A 12,500-nucleotide genomic window follows, 5' to 3' on the forward strand; every position below is an offset into this window, starting at 1 on the left:
GCACAAAAAAATCCAGGTCAAAAATCGCACGTTTGCTCCGTTTTTCATTTTTTTTGAATTTCCGGCTTTCCGGGCGGTAAAAAAATCGGCAAAAAAAATCGGCACGGTGTAAATTCACCAAATTTGGGGGATGGAAAGATCTTATTTTTCTAGAGGTTGTTGCAAAAAACGGCGTCAAAATTCGACCTCTAGAGCACTTTCCTTGAGTATGTCTCCTCACGGAAAAGGACGTCTACCCGTGGCACCTTGGTAATGGCTCGGCAGCCTATTATAGGGGGGAGGGGTGTCGTGATGCTGAAACTCGAGTTGCCCAAAGGCTTGCTGGGCGCAATGCCAGCAAGATGCACGTTGCCTTGCCATCCCCTAGGCACACTAGCAAGCACGTTGTGGTTGTGGTGTGCCGCCGGGCTCCCCCGCCCCCCACGGAGGCACCCGCCGTTGCAACGATGGCTCGGAGCGTTGCAACGGAGGAGCCAAATTTTCATATCTCAGAATTGGCTCGTGCATTTTTCGTGAAATTTTGAGGGAACCTTGGTAATATTATGTGAAGGCTGCACAAAAAAATCCAGGTCAAAAATCGCACGTTTGCTCCGTTTTTCATTTTTTTTGAATTTCCGGCTTTCCGGGCGGTAAAAAAATCGGCAAAAAAAATCGGCACGGTGTAAATTCACCAAATTTGGGGGATGGAAAGATCTTATTTTTCTAGAGGTTGTTGCAAAAAACGGCGTCAAAATTCGACCTCTAGAGCACTTTCCTTGAGTATGTCTCCTCACGGAAAAGGACGTCTACCCGTGGCACCTTGGTAATGGCTCGGCAGCCTATTATAGGGGGGAGGGGTGTCGTGATGCTGAAACTCGAGTTGCCCAAAGGCTTGCTGGGCGCAATGCCAGCAAGATGCACGTTGCCTTGCCATCCCCTAGGCACACTAGCAAGCACGTTGTGGTTGTGGTGTGCCGCCGGGCTCCCCCGCCCCCCACGGAGGCACCCGCCGTTGCAACGATGGCTCGGAGCGTTGCAACGGAGGAGCCAAATTTTCATATCTCAGAATTGGCTCGTGCATTTTTCGTGAAATTTTGAGGGAACCTTGGTAATATTATGTGAAGGCTGCACAAAAAAATCCAGGTCAAAAATCGCAGGTTTTCTCCGTTTTTCATTTTTTTTGAATTTCCGGCATTCCGGGCGGTAAAAAAATCGTCAAAAAAAATCGGCACGGTGTAAATTCACCAAATTTGGAGGATGGAAAGTTCTTATTTTTCTAGAGGTTGTTGCAAAAAACGGCGTCAAAATTCGACCTCTAGAGCACTTTCCTTTAGTATGTCTCCTCACGGAAAAGGACGTCTACCCGTGGCACTTTGGTAATGGCTCGGCAGCCTATTATAGGGGGGAGGGGAGTCGTGATGCTGAAACTCGAGTTGCCCAAAGGCTTGCTGGGCGCAATGCCAGCCAGATGCACGTTGCCTTGCCATCCCCTAGGCACACTAGCAAGCACGTTGTGGTTGTGGTGTGCCGCCGGGCTCCCCCGCCCCCCACGGAGGCACCCGCCGTTGCAACGATGGCTCGGAGCGTGGCAACGGAGGAGCCAAATTTTCATATCTCAGAATTGGCTCGTGCATTTTTCGTGAAATTTTGAGGGAACCTTGGTAATATTATGTGAAGGCTGCACAAAAAAATCCAGTTCAAAAATCGCAGGTTTGCTCCGTTTTTCATTTTTTTTGAATTTCCGGCATTCCGGGCGGTAAAAAAATCGTCAAAAAAAATCGGCACGGTGTAAATTCACCAAATTTGGAGGATGGAAAGATCTTATTTTTCTAGAGGTTGTTGCAAAAAACGGCGTCAAAATTCGACCTCTAGAGCACTTTCCTTTAGTATGTCTCCTCACGGAAAAGGACGTCTACCCGTGGCACTTTGGTAATGGCTCGGCAGCCTATTATAGGGGGGAGGGGTGTCGTGCTGCTGAAACTCGAGTTGCCCAAAGGCTTGCTGGGCGCAATGCCAGCAAGATGCACGTTGCCTTGCCATCCCCTAGGCACACTAGCAAGCACGTTGTGGTTGTGGTGTGCCGCCGGGGTCCCCCGCCCCAGGTCCAAGGTCGAGCACGTGCGTCTGGCTGCTGCGAACCCCGATCACCGAAGGACCAACAAGAAGGGAAACACGTCCGTGCACGGCCCACCTAGGCACCACCTAGGGAGCATGGCGTGGTGGAGTTGTGCCTTGGGCACACGCTCGGGGCAACACCTTGTGCTCGGCCCAGGACTAGGGGGATCATCCCAAGTCCGAGCACGACGTGGGATCGGCGGGCGGCCTGTGCGCCCCCGCGAGGGGCAACGCGGCTTGCGCAGCCCGACGCTTGGCCAGGCCTAGTGTGGCGCACGACGCGGATGATGGATATGCGTGCGGCAGCGGGTGTCGTGGGCAGGGGGCAACGCGACGTGCTCGTCCCAGCACTTTGAGGGGGCACGTTGCGAAAGACGGTTACCTGTTCGTGTCCACTCCCGAGGGGCAACGTGTCGTGCTCGCCCTACGTCTAGGGTCGACGTACGACGGTGCCCGATGCGGTGTGGGTTGGGCGTGTTGCTTAAGACGGTGCGGCTGTTCGGCTATCGCCCGAAGCACCTCACGCATCTGGCTGTCCCTTGAATGTTATTCGTCGCTTCCCCCGAACCCTGCCCAGCGGCGCTGACTCGGCTACCTCGTGTGCTTCCGCTTGCCTGCACGCGCCTAGGCGTGCGGGGCGCGGTTCGTCCGGGCGTGCTGTGTTTGCGGACCGTGGTGGCGGATGAGCGGTGTGTGGGTTGTTCGTGTGGCTTTATCTAGACGGTGCAGCTGTTCGGTTATCGTCCGAAGCACCTTACGCTTCGGGCTGTCCCTCGAGTCTCTTTTGTCCCTTCCCTTGAAACCTGCCCAGCGGCGTTGGCTCGGCGCTCCCGTATGCTTCCGCTTGCCTGCACGCGTCTTGGCGTGCGGGGCGCGGTTCGTCTGGGAGTGCTGGGTTTGTGGGCCGTGTTGGCGGATGAGTGGTGTTTGGGTCTTGAGTGCTGTCTGGCTCCTTGCCTCGCGCAACGAACGGGCGCACCGGATCCTCTCCATGTGTGGGCTCGAGCTACCGTGCTCGTTCCACTGTTGTGCGGCTCCTGTGTTTCCTACCCCGTGGAGTGGTATCCCTGCCTTGCCCCAACCTTTCCTCTCCGGAGTCCCCTAGTGGGATTGCCGGGGGAGTTCCAAGACACGCCCGTGGTCCTACCCGTCTCGGCGCTCTGCGCGGCAACGGTGGCCTGCGTGCGCGTTCTGTTCTCGCTGGTGCGGTGCACGCGGTTGGGATGGGGTCTTAGATCCCCGTCTGTCCCTCAGATGATTCGGTTTCTCGGAAAGACGCCTGCCGCCGTGTCCTTCGAAAGCTTCCCCTCGCGGGGGGCGTCGGCAGCTCGGCGCGCAGGGTCGGTGACGGATGCTACCTGGTTGATCCTGCCAGTAGTCATATGCTTGTCTCAAAGATTAAGCCATGCATGTGTAAGTATGAACTAATTCAGACTGTGAAACTGCGAATGGCTCATTAAATCAGTTATAGTTTGTTTGATGGTACCTACTACTCGGATAACCGTAGTAATTCTAGAGCTAATACGTGCAACAAACCCCGACTTCTGGAAGGGATGCATTTATTAGATAAAAGGTCAACGCAGGCTCTGCCTGTTGCTTTGATGATTCATGATAACTCGTCGGATCGCACGGCCCTTGTGCCGGCGACGCATCATTCAAATTTCTGCCCTATCAACTTTCGATGGTAGGATAGTGGCCTACCATGGTGGTGACGGGTGACGGAGAATTAGGGTTCGATTCCGGAGAGGGAGCTGATGAGATATTTTGATGAGAAACGAATTTCTACCAAAACACCCAAAACTAACCGGCAAGTGTACCGGGTCGTATCAAGTAATAAAAACTCACGGAAGTGAGGTCGATCCCACAGGGATTGAAGGATTGAGCAATTTTAGTTTAGTGGTTGATTTAGTCAAGCGAATCAAGTGTTGGTTGGGTGATTTGTGATTTGCAGAATGTAAATTGCATGGAATTAAAGAGAGCGGGAAAGTAAATTGCTGAAACTTAAAGGACAAGAAATTAAATGACAGAAACTTAAAGTGCAAGAAATGTAAATTGCAGAATCTTAAAGTGCAAGAAATGTAAATTGCTTGAAAAGTAAAGGGGATTGGGATGAGGATTTGCAGAATTTAAACAAGGGAAAACTAAATTGCATCAAACAGAAGAGGAAAAGGGAGTTGGGATTGAACCGGATCTTATAACAGCAAAGTAAATGAACAATGAAAGCATTAAACAGAGAATTGAAATGAGAATTTAGATCTCAGGACCCAGAGACTAGAAAACCAAGTCTAGATCTCAATGCCTTCCTAGATCCCACAAGAACAATAGCAAGGAAATTGTAAATTGCAAAGAAAAGAGATGAAGATCAAGTAACAGAAACAGAAATGCTAATTCAATTAACAGTAAAGGAAACAGAGAGATCCAAGATTGAGATTGAAACAGAATTTCTTCAATTCTCCAATCCAAGATCCAAGACAAAAGTCAAATGAAATTGAAAGCAATGAAAGCAAGAAATTAAAGTTCACTCAAGTTCAAAAGCTCTTCGAAAACTATTATGAAAATTCTAAAAGGAAAGCTCTAAAAGAAAACTCTCCAGCCAAAGCTCCCAAAACAAATTGAATTCTATCCTATTTATACACTTTCCAAAATGATCTTCAAGCCTTGAGTTGGGCCTTTGTTCTTGGTGGAATTGGGTTGAAAGAGGCCTTGGTTGATTGCTCTTGAAGATTGAAGAAGAACCGAAGTGAACCAATTGAACCGGAAATGGAGTTAGCCAACGTTGGTCTTCAACGTTAGGGTCAAAGTTAGGGGTCTAACTTTGACCCTAACTTTTCATATCAGCAAACCACATTCTTCTGGTTTAGACGTTGGCGCCAACGTTAGGGGTCTAACTTTGACCCTAACGTTGGCCTTGCTTGGTATGATTGGTGCCAACGTTAGCCTCCACGTTAGGGGGCTAACGTTGGCGCAAACGTTGCCTACTCCCCCATTGTGATTTAAGTGCCAACGTTAGTAGCCCAGGGAGAAACTCTCAAGTTCCAACGTTAGCCTCCAAGTTAGGGGGCTAACGTTGGAGCTAACGTTGGCTACTTCCAAAGAGTGATTCATATGCCCAACGTTAGCCTCCAAGTTAGGGGGCTAACGTTGGGGCTAACTTCATGCAACCCGGTTCAATTTTCACTTATTCCATTGTCCTCTCTTCACTCCTAGCCATTCCTCTTTGCTTCAACCTTTCTCCAAGCCTTCTTCACCTATCATTGATCAACCAAACTAATCAAAGTTTTGCTCAAAATCATGAGGTATTCAATCTTCCACAATATGCAACAAATATAGTTCAAAACCTCATGAAATGGCATGAATTCACATATGGTTGGTTCAATCAAGGGAAACATGAAAATCTACTCAATTAGCTTGCTTGTAGCTTAAGAAAGTGCATAATTCTAATGAAAACAAAAGAAAAAGACTAGCTAAAATGGGCTAAGATGACTTGTCATCACAACACCAAACTTAAAGCTTGCTTGTCCCCAAGCAAGAAATGAATTTATTAAGAAGAAAGAATGAAATGGAAGAGGAAGTTCATGCTAGCAAAGTGTTATTGATAGTTCATGGGGTTTTATGTGGATATGCAAATGCTCACTTCTTATTGACTCCTAGGCCTAGAAAGTTTCCTTCAAGTTTCAAGTGACATACTGCTATGACCTCTCATTATTCCTTTATCCTTGGCTATTACTTTATTCAAAAGCTTTATTTGAGTGTCATGTGTAGCAAGTTCATTTTCTTTTTATACTTGACACATTATTCACCATAGACACTTGGCTCACATTCCTTCTTAAAACATTGATGCCCAGCACCTCTTTGGGCTACTAAATGCTTTGTAGTTAGGTTGCTCTTGATAGTGGATTTTCAGCTGATGATCCCGGGTTAGTTAACCCAAGTCACCAAGTGTTGAGGCACTCCTAAGAGCTTACTAATCCAAGCAGATCCTAGTACAAAAACATCACAGGCATATATTTCAGAGTTCAAGCTATTGGTGTCCAGCTTTATTTCTTTTTGTTTTTCTTTTGTTTTGCCACCTTTTAGCTTTCTTTGTTCTTTCTTTCTTTTTTTTGTTTTTCTTTCTAACCAAGGAATTCTATTCAATTGAGATTCATAGACAATAGGCCACTCTCTACTTAGAAGGAGATATCTTAGCTCTTTATTCACTAAAGTGAGTTATAATGCAATCACACACACCACCACTTACTTTTATTCCACTTCTAACTAACAGAGACCATTTCACTTCACATTCAAACTGTTCTTTTATTAAATTTAAAGATGCAGGGGACAACACATACTTCTTGTTAAGTGAAAATGAACACACAAGCCAACACATGAACTAGCTTACTTATTTTGAAATAACCAACACAATGCAAAGACTTTTAAATGACTACAAAAAAAAAAAAATTTTCAAAAACAGATTGGAACAGATAGAATGCATGTTGTGATGATCAAGGAGCAAATCCACCTTTTATTTGTCATGCCTTTTCTTTCTCCTTTCATATACTTGGCTGCTAGTGTTCCCACCATCTTTGTTTGGTGGTTCTTGATCTTGCCAAAAGCCAGCCTTGTTCATAGCCTCCTCCACTCTATCTTCAAGTCTCATAGCCCTGTTCACTTCCATCTCACTTCTCATTTTGAAAAATTCATCAAAAGTTGGGAATGCCGGATCCATGTGATGCAAATGTTCTCCAATATAGTTTAGTTTGATTTGGCTATTGACATTGTAATCGGCTTGCACTTCATACCTTGCTTCTTGGAGTGTTGTGAACTCCTTGAAGGCCTTCAAACTTTCAGCTTGCATTTGTTCCAACTTCCCAAAAGATTCATGAGATTGAAAGGCATGTTCTTCTTGCATCGCAAGAAATCTTGACTCGAATTCATTTTGTTTGTTGATTATTCTCAGCTCTCTTTCTTCTTGTGCTTGTTGGTTTTGCATGTACAGAGAATGATATTCCTCTTGCCTTGCTTGGATTCTTGTGTATTGCTGAGATAACCTCCCTATTGCTTCTTGCATTTGAGTCATGTCCATATTGCCTTGTGAGAAAAAGTGTGGCTGTTCCTCCTCCTCTTGTGGCTCTTCTTCCATGTGGGGCTCATCTACTTCCATTTGCTCTTCTCTTTCCCTTCCTCCATGTGGCCTTCGGCCTTGGTGTGCTTCAAGGGGCATCGTCATTCGTTCAATAGTTATGGGCATGCCTTGGCTTAGCCACATTGGATTCTCCTCTTCCAATGGAACTTTGGCCTTTGCACACAACTTCCAAATGGTGCTTGGATAGTACAACCAAGATCCGGCCGAATTTTTTTCAGCTATCTTTAGGATGTCTCTTGCAAGGATCTCATGAACTCTTATCTCTCCACCCACCATGATACAATGCAGCATTAAGGCTCTCTCCCTGTTAACTTCTGAGGTGTTCACTGTCCCCAGAATTGACCTTTTCATCAACTCATACCATCCTTTTGCCTCCGGAATGAGGTTACATCTCTTCAAGAACTTGTATCTGTTCTTGTCATCTCCCTCCCATCTTGAGTTCTCAAAACAAATGTCTCTTGCAATCTCTTCATAATTTTGATCCTCAGTCAATCTTTGTTGGTATCCCGGTTCATCAAAGCGCACTGACTTTAGTTTCAAAACTTTCTTGATTGCATCTGGGCCAAAGTCTACTTCCACCCCACGCACATAGCTCTTGTACGTTGGGGGTTCACGCATGTCAATCCTTGGGGCATTTGCATAAAACTCTCTTATAATATTGGCATTAATTCGAGAGATTGGTGATGTAAGTTCCTCCCATCTCCTCTTCCGGATCTTGTTCTTTATTTCTTGACACCCATCATCCGGCAACATGAATGGAATCTCAGGATAAATTTTTTTCTCGTTCATCCATTGAATTTGCATTTGATGAGACCAAGACTTGAACTTCCATTGGTCATACTCATGTGTTTCTTCCTCTACTATTGGATCTTTTCCTTTTCGTCGTTTGGTTCTTGAGGAGGATGCCATAATCACTTGGTTGGTTGAGAGGGAATGTGGAGAGTGTTGGAGAGTTTGATGTGTGGTTGGAGGAAAAAAAAAGAGGTTCGGACTGAACTTGCTAGGGAATTATGGAGAGAAGATTGAGTGTTTGGAGTTTAAAGTAAAAGAAAAGGTTGCACAAGACTTGTAATGTTGAGGAGTGATTCGGTCATGTGCATGGCTTGAAGGTGGTATGCTTTTATATGAGAAATAGAGGGCTAGGATGCAATTAAGCACCATGGGGATCAAGGGTGTGCATGTATGGATGAATGAAGACAAAATTTGCTCCTTCCCTAGCCTTTGCCGTGATCATTTTCAATGAGGGGCAGATTTCTTCCTTGAAGCATGTGATATGATTTTGTCCTTATGCTAAGCTTTCTTTTGTCTTGTCCTTCTTTTCATTGAAGATTCTTTGACCTCCTAGTCATCACAACAAGACACATGCATTAGTCTTATCCCACCGTAGCAATATTATTCTTTTTAGTTAAAAATATGTGAACTATCAATTCTTATCTCATGTGAGCCGTGACACTTCCTTTGGGGGACACCAAACTTGATGTTTGGTAATATATAAGGAAAATGAGTTTCTTCCTCCAATTAGTGAAGTTTAAATGTTCATAAGAATTGTTTTCATCATACTTTTCTTTTTCTCTTTTTTTTTTTTTTTTTTTTTTTTTTTTTTCATGAAGGATTAATTGTATCCTTGAATTGGTGCATCAAGGTTTGATGAACACCAAACTTGCTTCTTGTCAAAGGGTTCATCACAATTAATACCTTCATTAAAAAAAAATTCTATTTATAAGGTTTTGAAAAAAATGACAAATGTATGATTATTGATGCATGAATTTCAGATTCTCATGAAGCTATGTGGACACCAAACTTAGTGTTCGGCCATATGCTCTATCAAAACATTTTAAGCATGTAAAACAAAATTCTTTATGATATTGGTTAAGTGTGCTTAAAGATATATCAACTTAGCATATGTTTCAAAATAGTGCATGCAATAAGTGGACATGTTCATGAAAAGAGAAAAGAATTCATGCATCAGGTGACCATAGTTTATTGAATGTAAAATGACAAGAATCTTAAAGCATGGGTTGCCTCCCATGGAGCGCTCTTTTATTGTCACTAGCTTGACATTGAAGCTTTCTTTTATGGTGGTTGATGACTGTAGTGCCTCAACTTGTCCCCTCTGATCGTGAGCTTCTTCTTTGTTCCTTGGTGCTCTATCTCAGCATGTTCTAGTGATAATATTTTGCTCACAGTGTAGTAATCGTTAGTCTGTTGGTCTGTTCCCAGTTGTTGATAGACTAACTGCACTTTGTCACCTTTGAAGAGCCCTTCTGTTGGGATTTTTTTGTTCTTCCACCCCTTTTTGATTCTGTTTTTGTTTTTCTTCCTTCCTTTTGTTAATTCTTCTTCTTTGAAAACAGGCTCCCTTTTGAAATTCCTTTTCTTAGTTGCCAATACTACAATGTTCCCTTGAGCTTCTTCATTACTTTGCACAGTCTCTTTCTCTTTTTGGCCTGCTGTATCGTCTATCTCTTGCTTGGGAGGGCAGTTGTTGTTTGTCTTGTTGATTTCCTCCCTCCACTGCAGATTCTCCTTGTCTGTTTCTGTACCATCCTTCTTTTCATTACTGTTCGGTGTTTCTGGTAGTACACTCAGAGTGATACTTTCATTATGCATCCTGAGGGTTAATTCTCCTTGCTCTATGTCTATGATGGCCCTAGCAGTGGCTAAAAACGGTCTTCCCAGTATAATGGAATCGCCCTCATCCTGATTCGAATCCAGGATCACAAAATCTGCTGGGAAGATGAATCTGTCTACTTTGACTAGAAGGTTCTCAATTATACCACTGGGGCATATCACTGATTTGTCCACCAATTCTAGAGACATCTGTACCGGTTTTACCTCTTTTATGCCTAACTTTTTCACTAGAGAAGCAGGCATCAGATTGATACTAGCTCCCAAGTCACACATCGCCTTCTTGATAGTCATACTGCCAATGGCGCAGGGTAGAAAGAAACTCCCAGGGTCCTCAAGTTTGGGAGGAAGTCCCTTCTGGATTAGTGCTCTGCATTCCTCAGTGAGCAGTACAGTTTCATTAACTTGCCAACTCCTCTTCTTGTTGATAAGTTCCTTCAAGAACTTTGCGTACAGGGGCATTTGCTCAAGTGCTTCAGTTAAGGGAATATTGATTTCTAACTTCTTGAAGATTTCAAGAAATTTTGGGAAGTGTTGGTCCTTAGTTTCCTTGTTAAACCTTTGAGGATATGGCAAGGGAGGAGTGAAGTTATTTCCCTGCCTTTGGTCCTCAGTTGGCTCTTCAATTACTTCCTTTCCCTTTCTTGATTTTTGTGGCTGATCTTCTTTTTCTTGAGCTTGATCCTGAGTTGGCTTGCTTGCTGCCTCCTTCTTGTCATTGACTTTCTCTTCTTCAGCTTGTTTCTTGTCACTTTCCTTTGGCTTCTTGGTTGCTTCTTCATTTTTCACCAAGACTTTTCCACTCCTCAATTGTATTGCCTTGCATTCTTCCTTAGGATTTGGGATTGTGTCACTTGGCAGTGAGCTTGAAAATTTCTCAACAGAAATCTGTTTGGAGATTTGCCCAATTTGCCTCTCTAGGCTCTTCATGGAGGCTTCATGGTTCTTGGTTGTCATTTCTTGGTGTTTCCACATTTTGTCTATCAAGGTTTCCAAGTTGGTGAGTCTGTGAGATTCAGGTGATGCTTGTGGTGGGTTGTGAAATGTGGATGGTGGATGGTAGACATTTTGGTTGGTGGGTTGGTTATTAGATTGGTAATGGTTGGGGTTGGAGTAGTTGTTTTGAGGTTTTCTGTAGGGGTTTTGGTTGGTTTGCTGCTGGTTGTGGTTTTGGTTGTTTCTTAAAGTGTTTTGGTTTGAGTTTCTCTGCCATGGTTGTTGATTTTGGTTGTGATTGTCTCCCCACCTAAGGTTTGGGTGGTTCTTCCAAGAAGGGTTGTAAGTGTCACCATATACTTCATTTGGCCCAGAATTTTGGTTGTGCATGTACTGGGCTTGTTCTTGTTGTTGCTCCTCTTGAGTCTCTTCACTCTGACCCCATGTGGTTGATGGCTGGCTAGTGTTGACTGCTGCAACTTGGAGACTGTCAATCCTCTTAGCCATTTGCTCAAATTGTTGTTGAAATTGCTGCTGCATCATCTTGTTTTGAGCTAGGATTGAATCCACTCCGTCTAGTTCCATTACTCCTCTTCTTTGTGATGGTTGGCGGCTTCTTTGATGAGCAAAGAAATATTGATTGTTGGCCACCATGTCCACAAGATTCTGAGCTTCCTCAGCAGTTTTCATTAGTTGTATTGAACCTCCAGCAGAATGATCTAATGCCTCCTGAGATTTCAATGTCAGGCCTTCATAGAAATTTTGCAGCACATCCCATTCATTGAACATCTCTGGAGGGCACTTTCTGATTAAGGCTTTGTACCTCTCCCATGCTTCATACAAGGATTCAGCATCTAATTGTGTGAATGTCTGCACCTCAGTTTTCAGCCTGATGACTCTCTGGGGTGGATAGAATTTGGCTAGAAATTTAGCCACCAAGTCATCCCAACTAGTGATACTTGCTTGGGGAAAAGTTTCAAGCCATTGTGCAGCCTTATCCCTTAATGAGAACGGGAACAGCAGAAGCTTGTAAGTCTCAGGATTCACACCATTGGATTTGACAGTGTCACAGATCCTCAAGAAGGTAGATAGATGTTGATTTGGATCCTCCAATGGTCCTCCTCCAAATGAGCAGTTATTCTGGACCAATGTGATGAGTTGTGGCTTCAGTTCAAAGTTATTTGCATTGACATTAGGGGTGAGAATGCTGCTTCCACAATGTCTAGCATTTGCAAAAGTATAGGAAGCCAATACTCTCCTCTGTTGTGGTGGATTATTAACTCCTTCTCCTGGATTAGATGTATCTCCTTCCATCTCGTGGTATTCTTCCTCAGATTCTTCTTCTCCAACAATACTTTTCCCTCTTTCGGCTCTTCTTAACCTCCTGAGAGTTCTTTCGTCTTGTTCATGAAAATTGGGTATGGCTCTTTGTGTACCTGACATACAAGCAGAACATAAGAGCACACAAACCAGTGATACTTCAATCTACTGCTAGAATGAAGTTTTAGTTAGCTTAAGCAAAAATTCAAACAGTTAGTGGGTTAATCAAAGGTTAAAGAAAAATAAAGAAAAAGTGCTTGATCTAGATTACCACCTCACTTAATCATTGTCAATCTAATCAATCCCCGGCAACGGCGCCAAAAACTTGATGAGATATTTTGATGAGAAACGAATTTCTACCAAAACACCCAAAACTAACCGGCAAGTGTACCGGGTC

Source organism: Arachis ipaensis, chromosome B7 (assembly GCF_059453495.1).
Source record: "Arachis ipaensis isolate K30076 ecotype BB chromosome B7, ASM5945349v1, whole genome shotgun sequence".
Classification (NCBI taxonomy): Eukaryota; Viridiplantae; Streptophyta; class Magnoliopsida; order Fabales; family Fabaceae; genus Arachis; species Arachis ipaensis.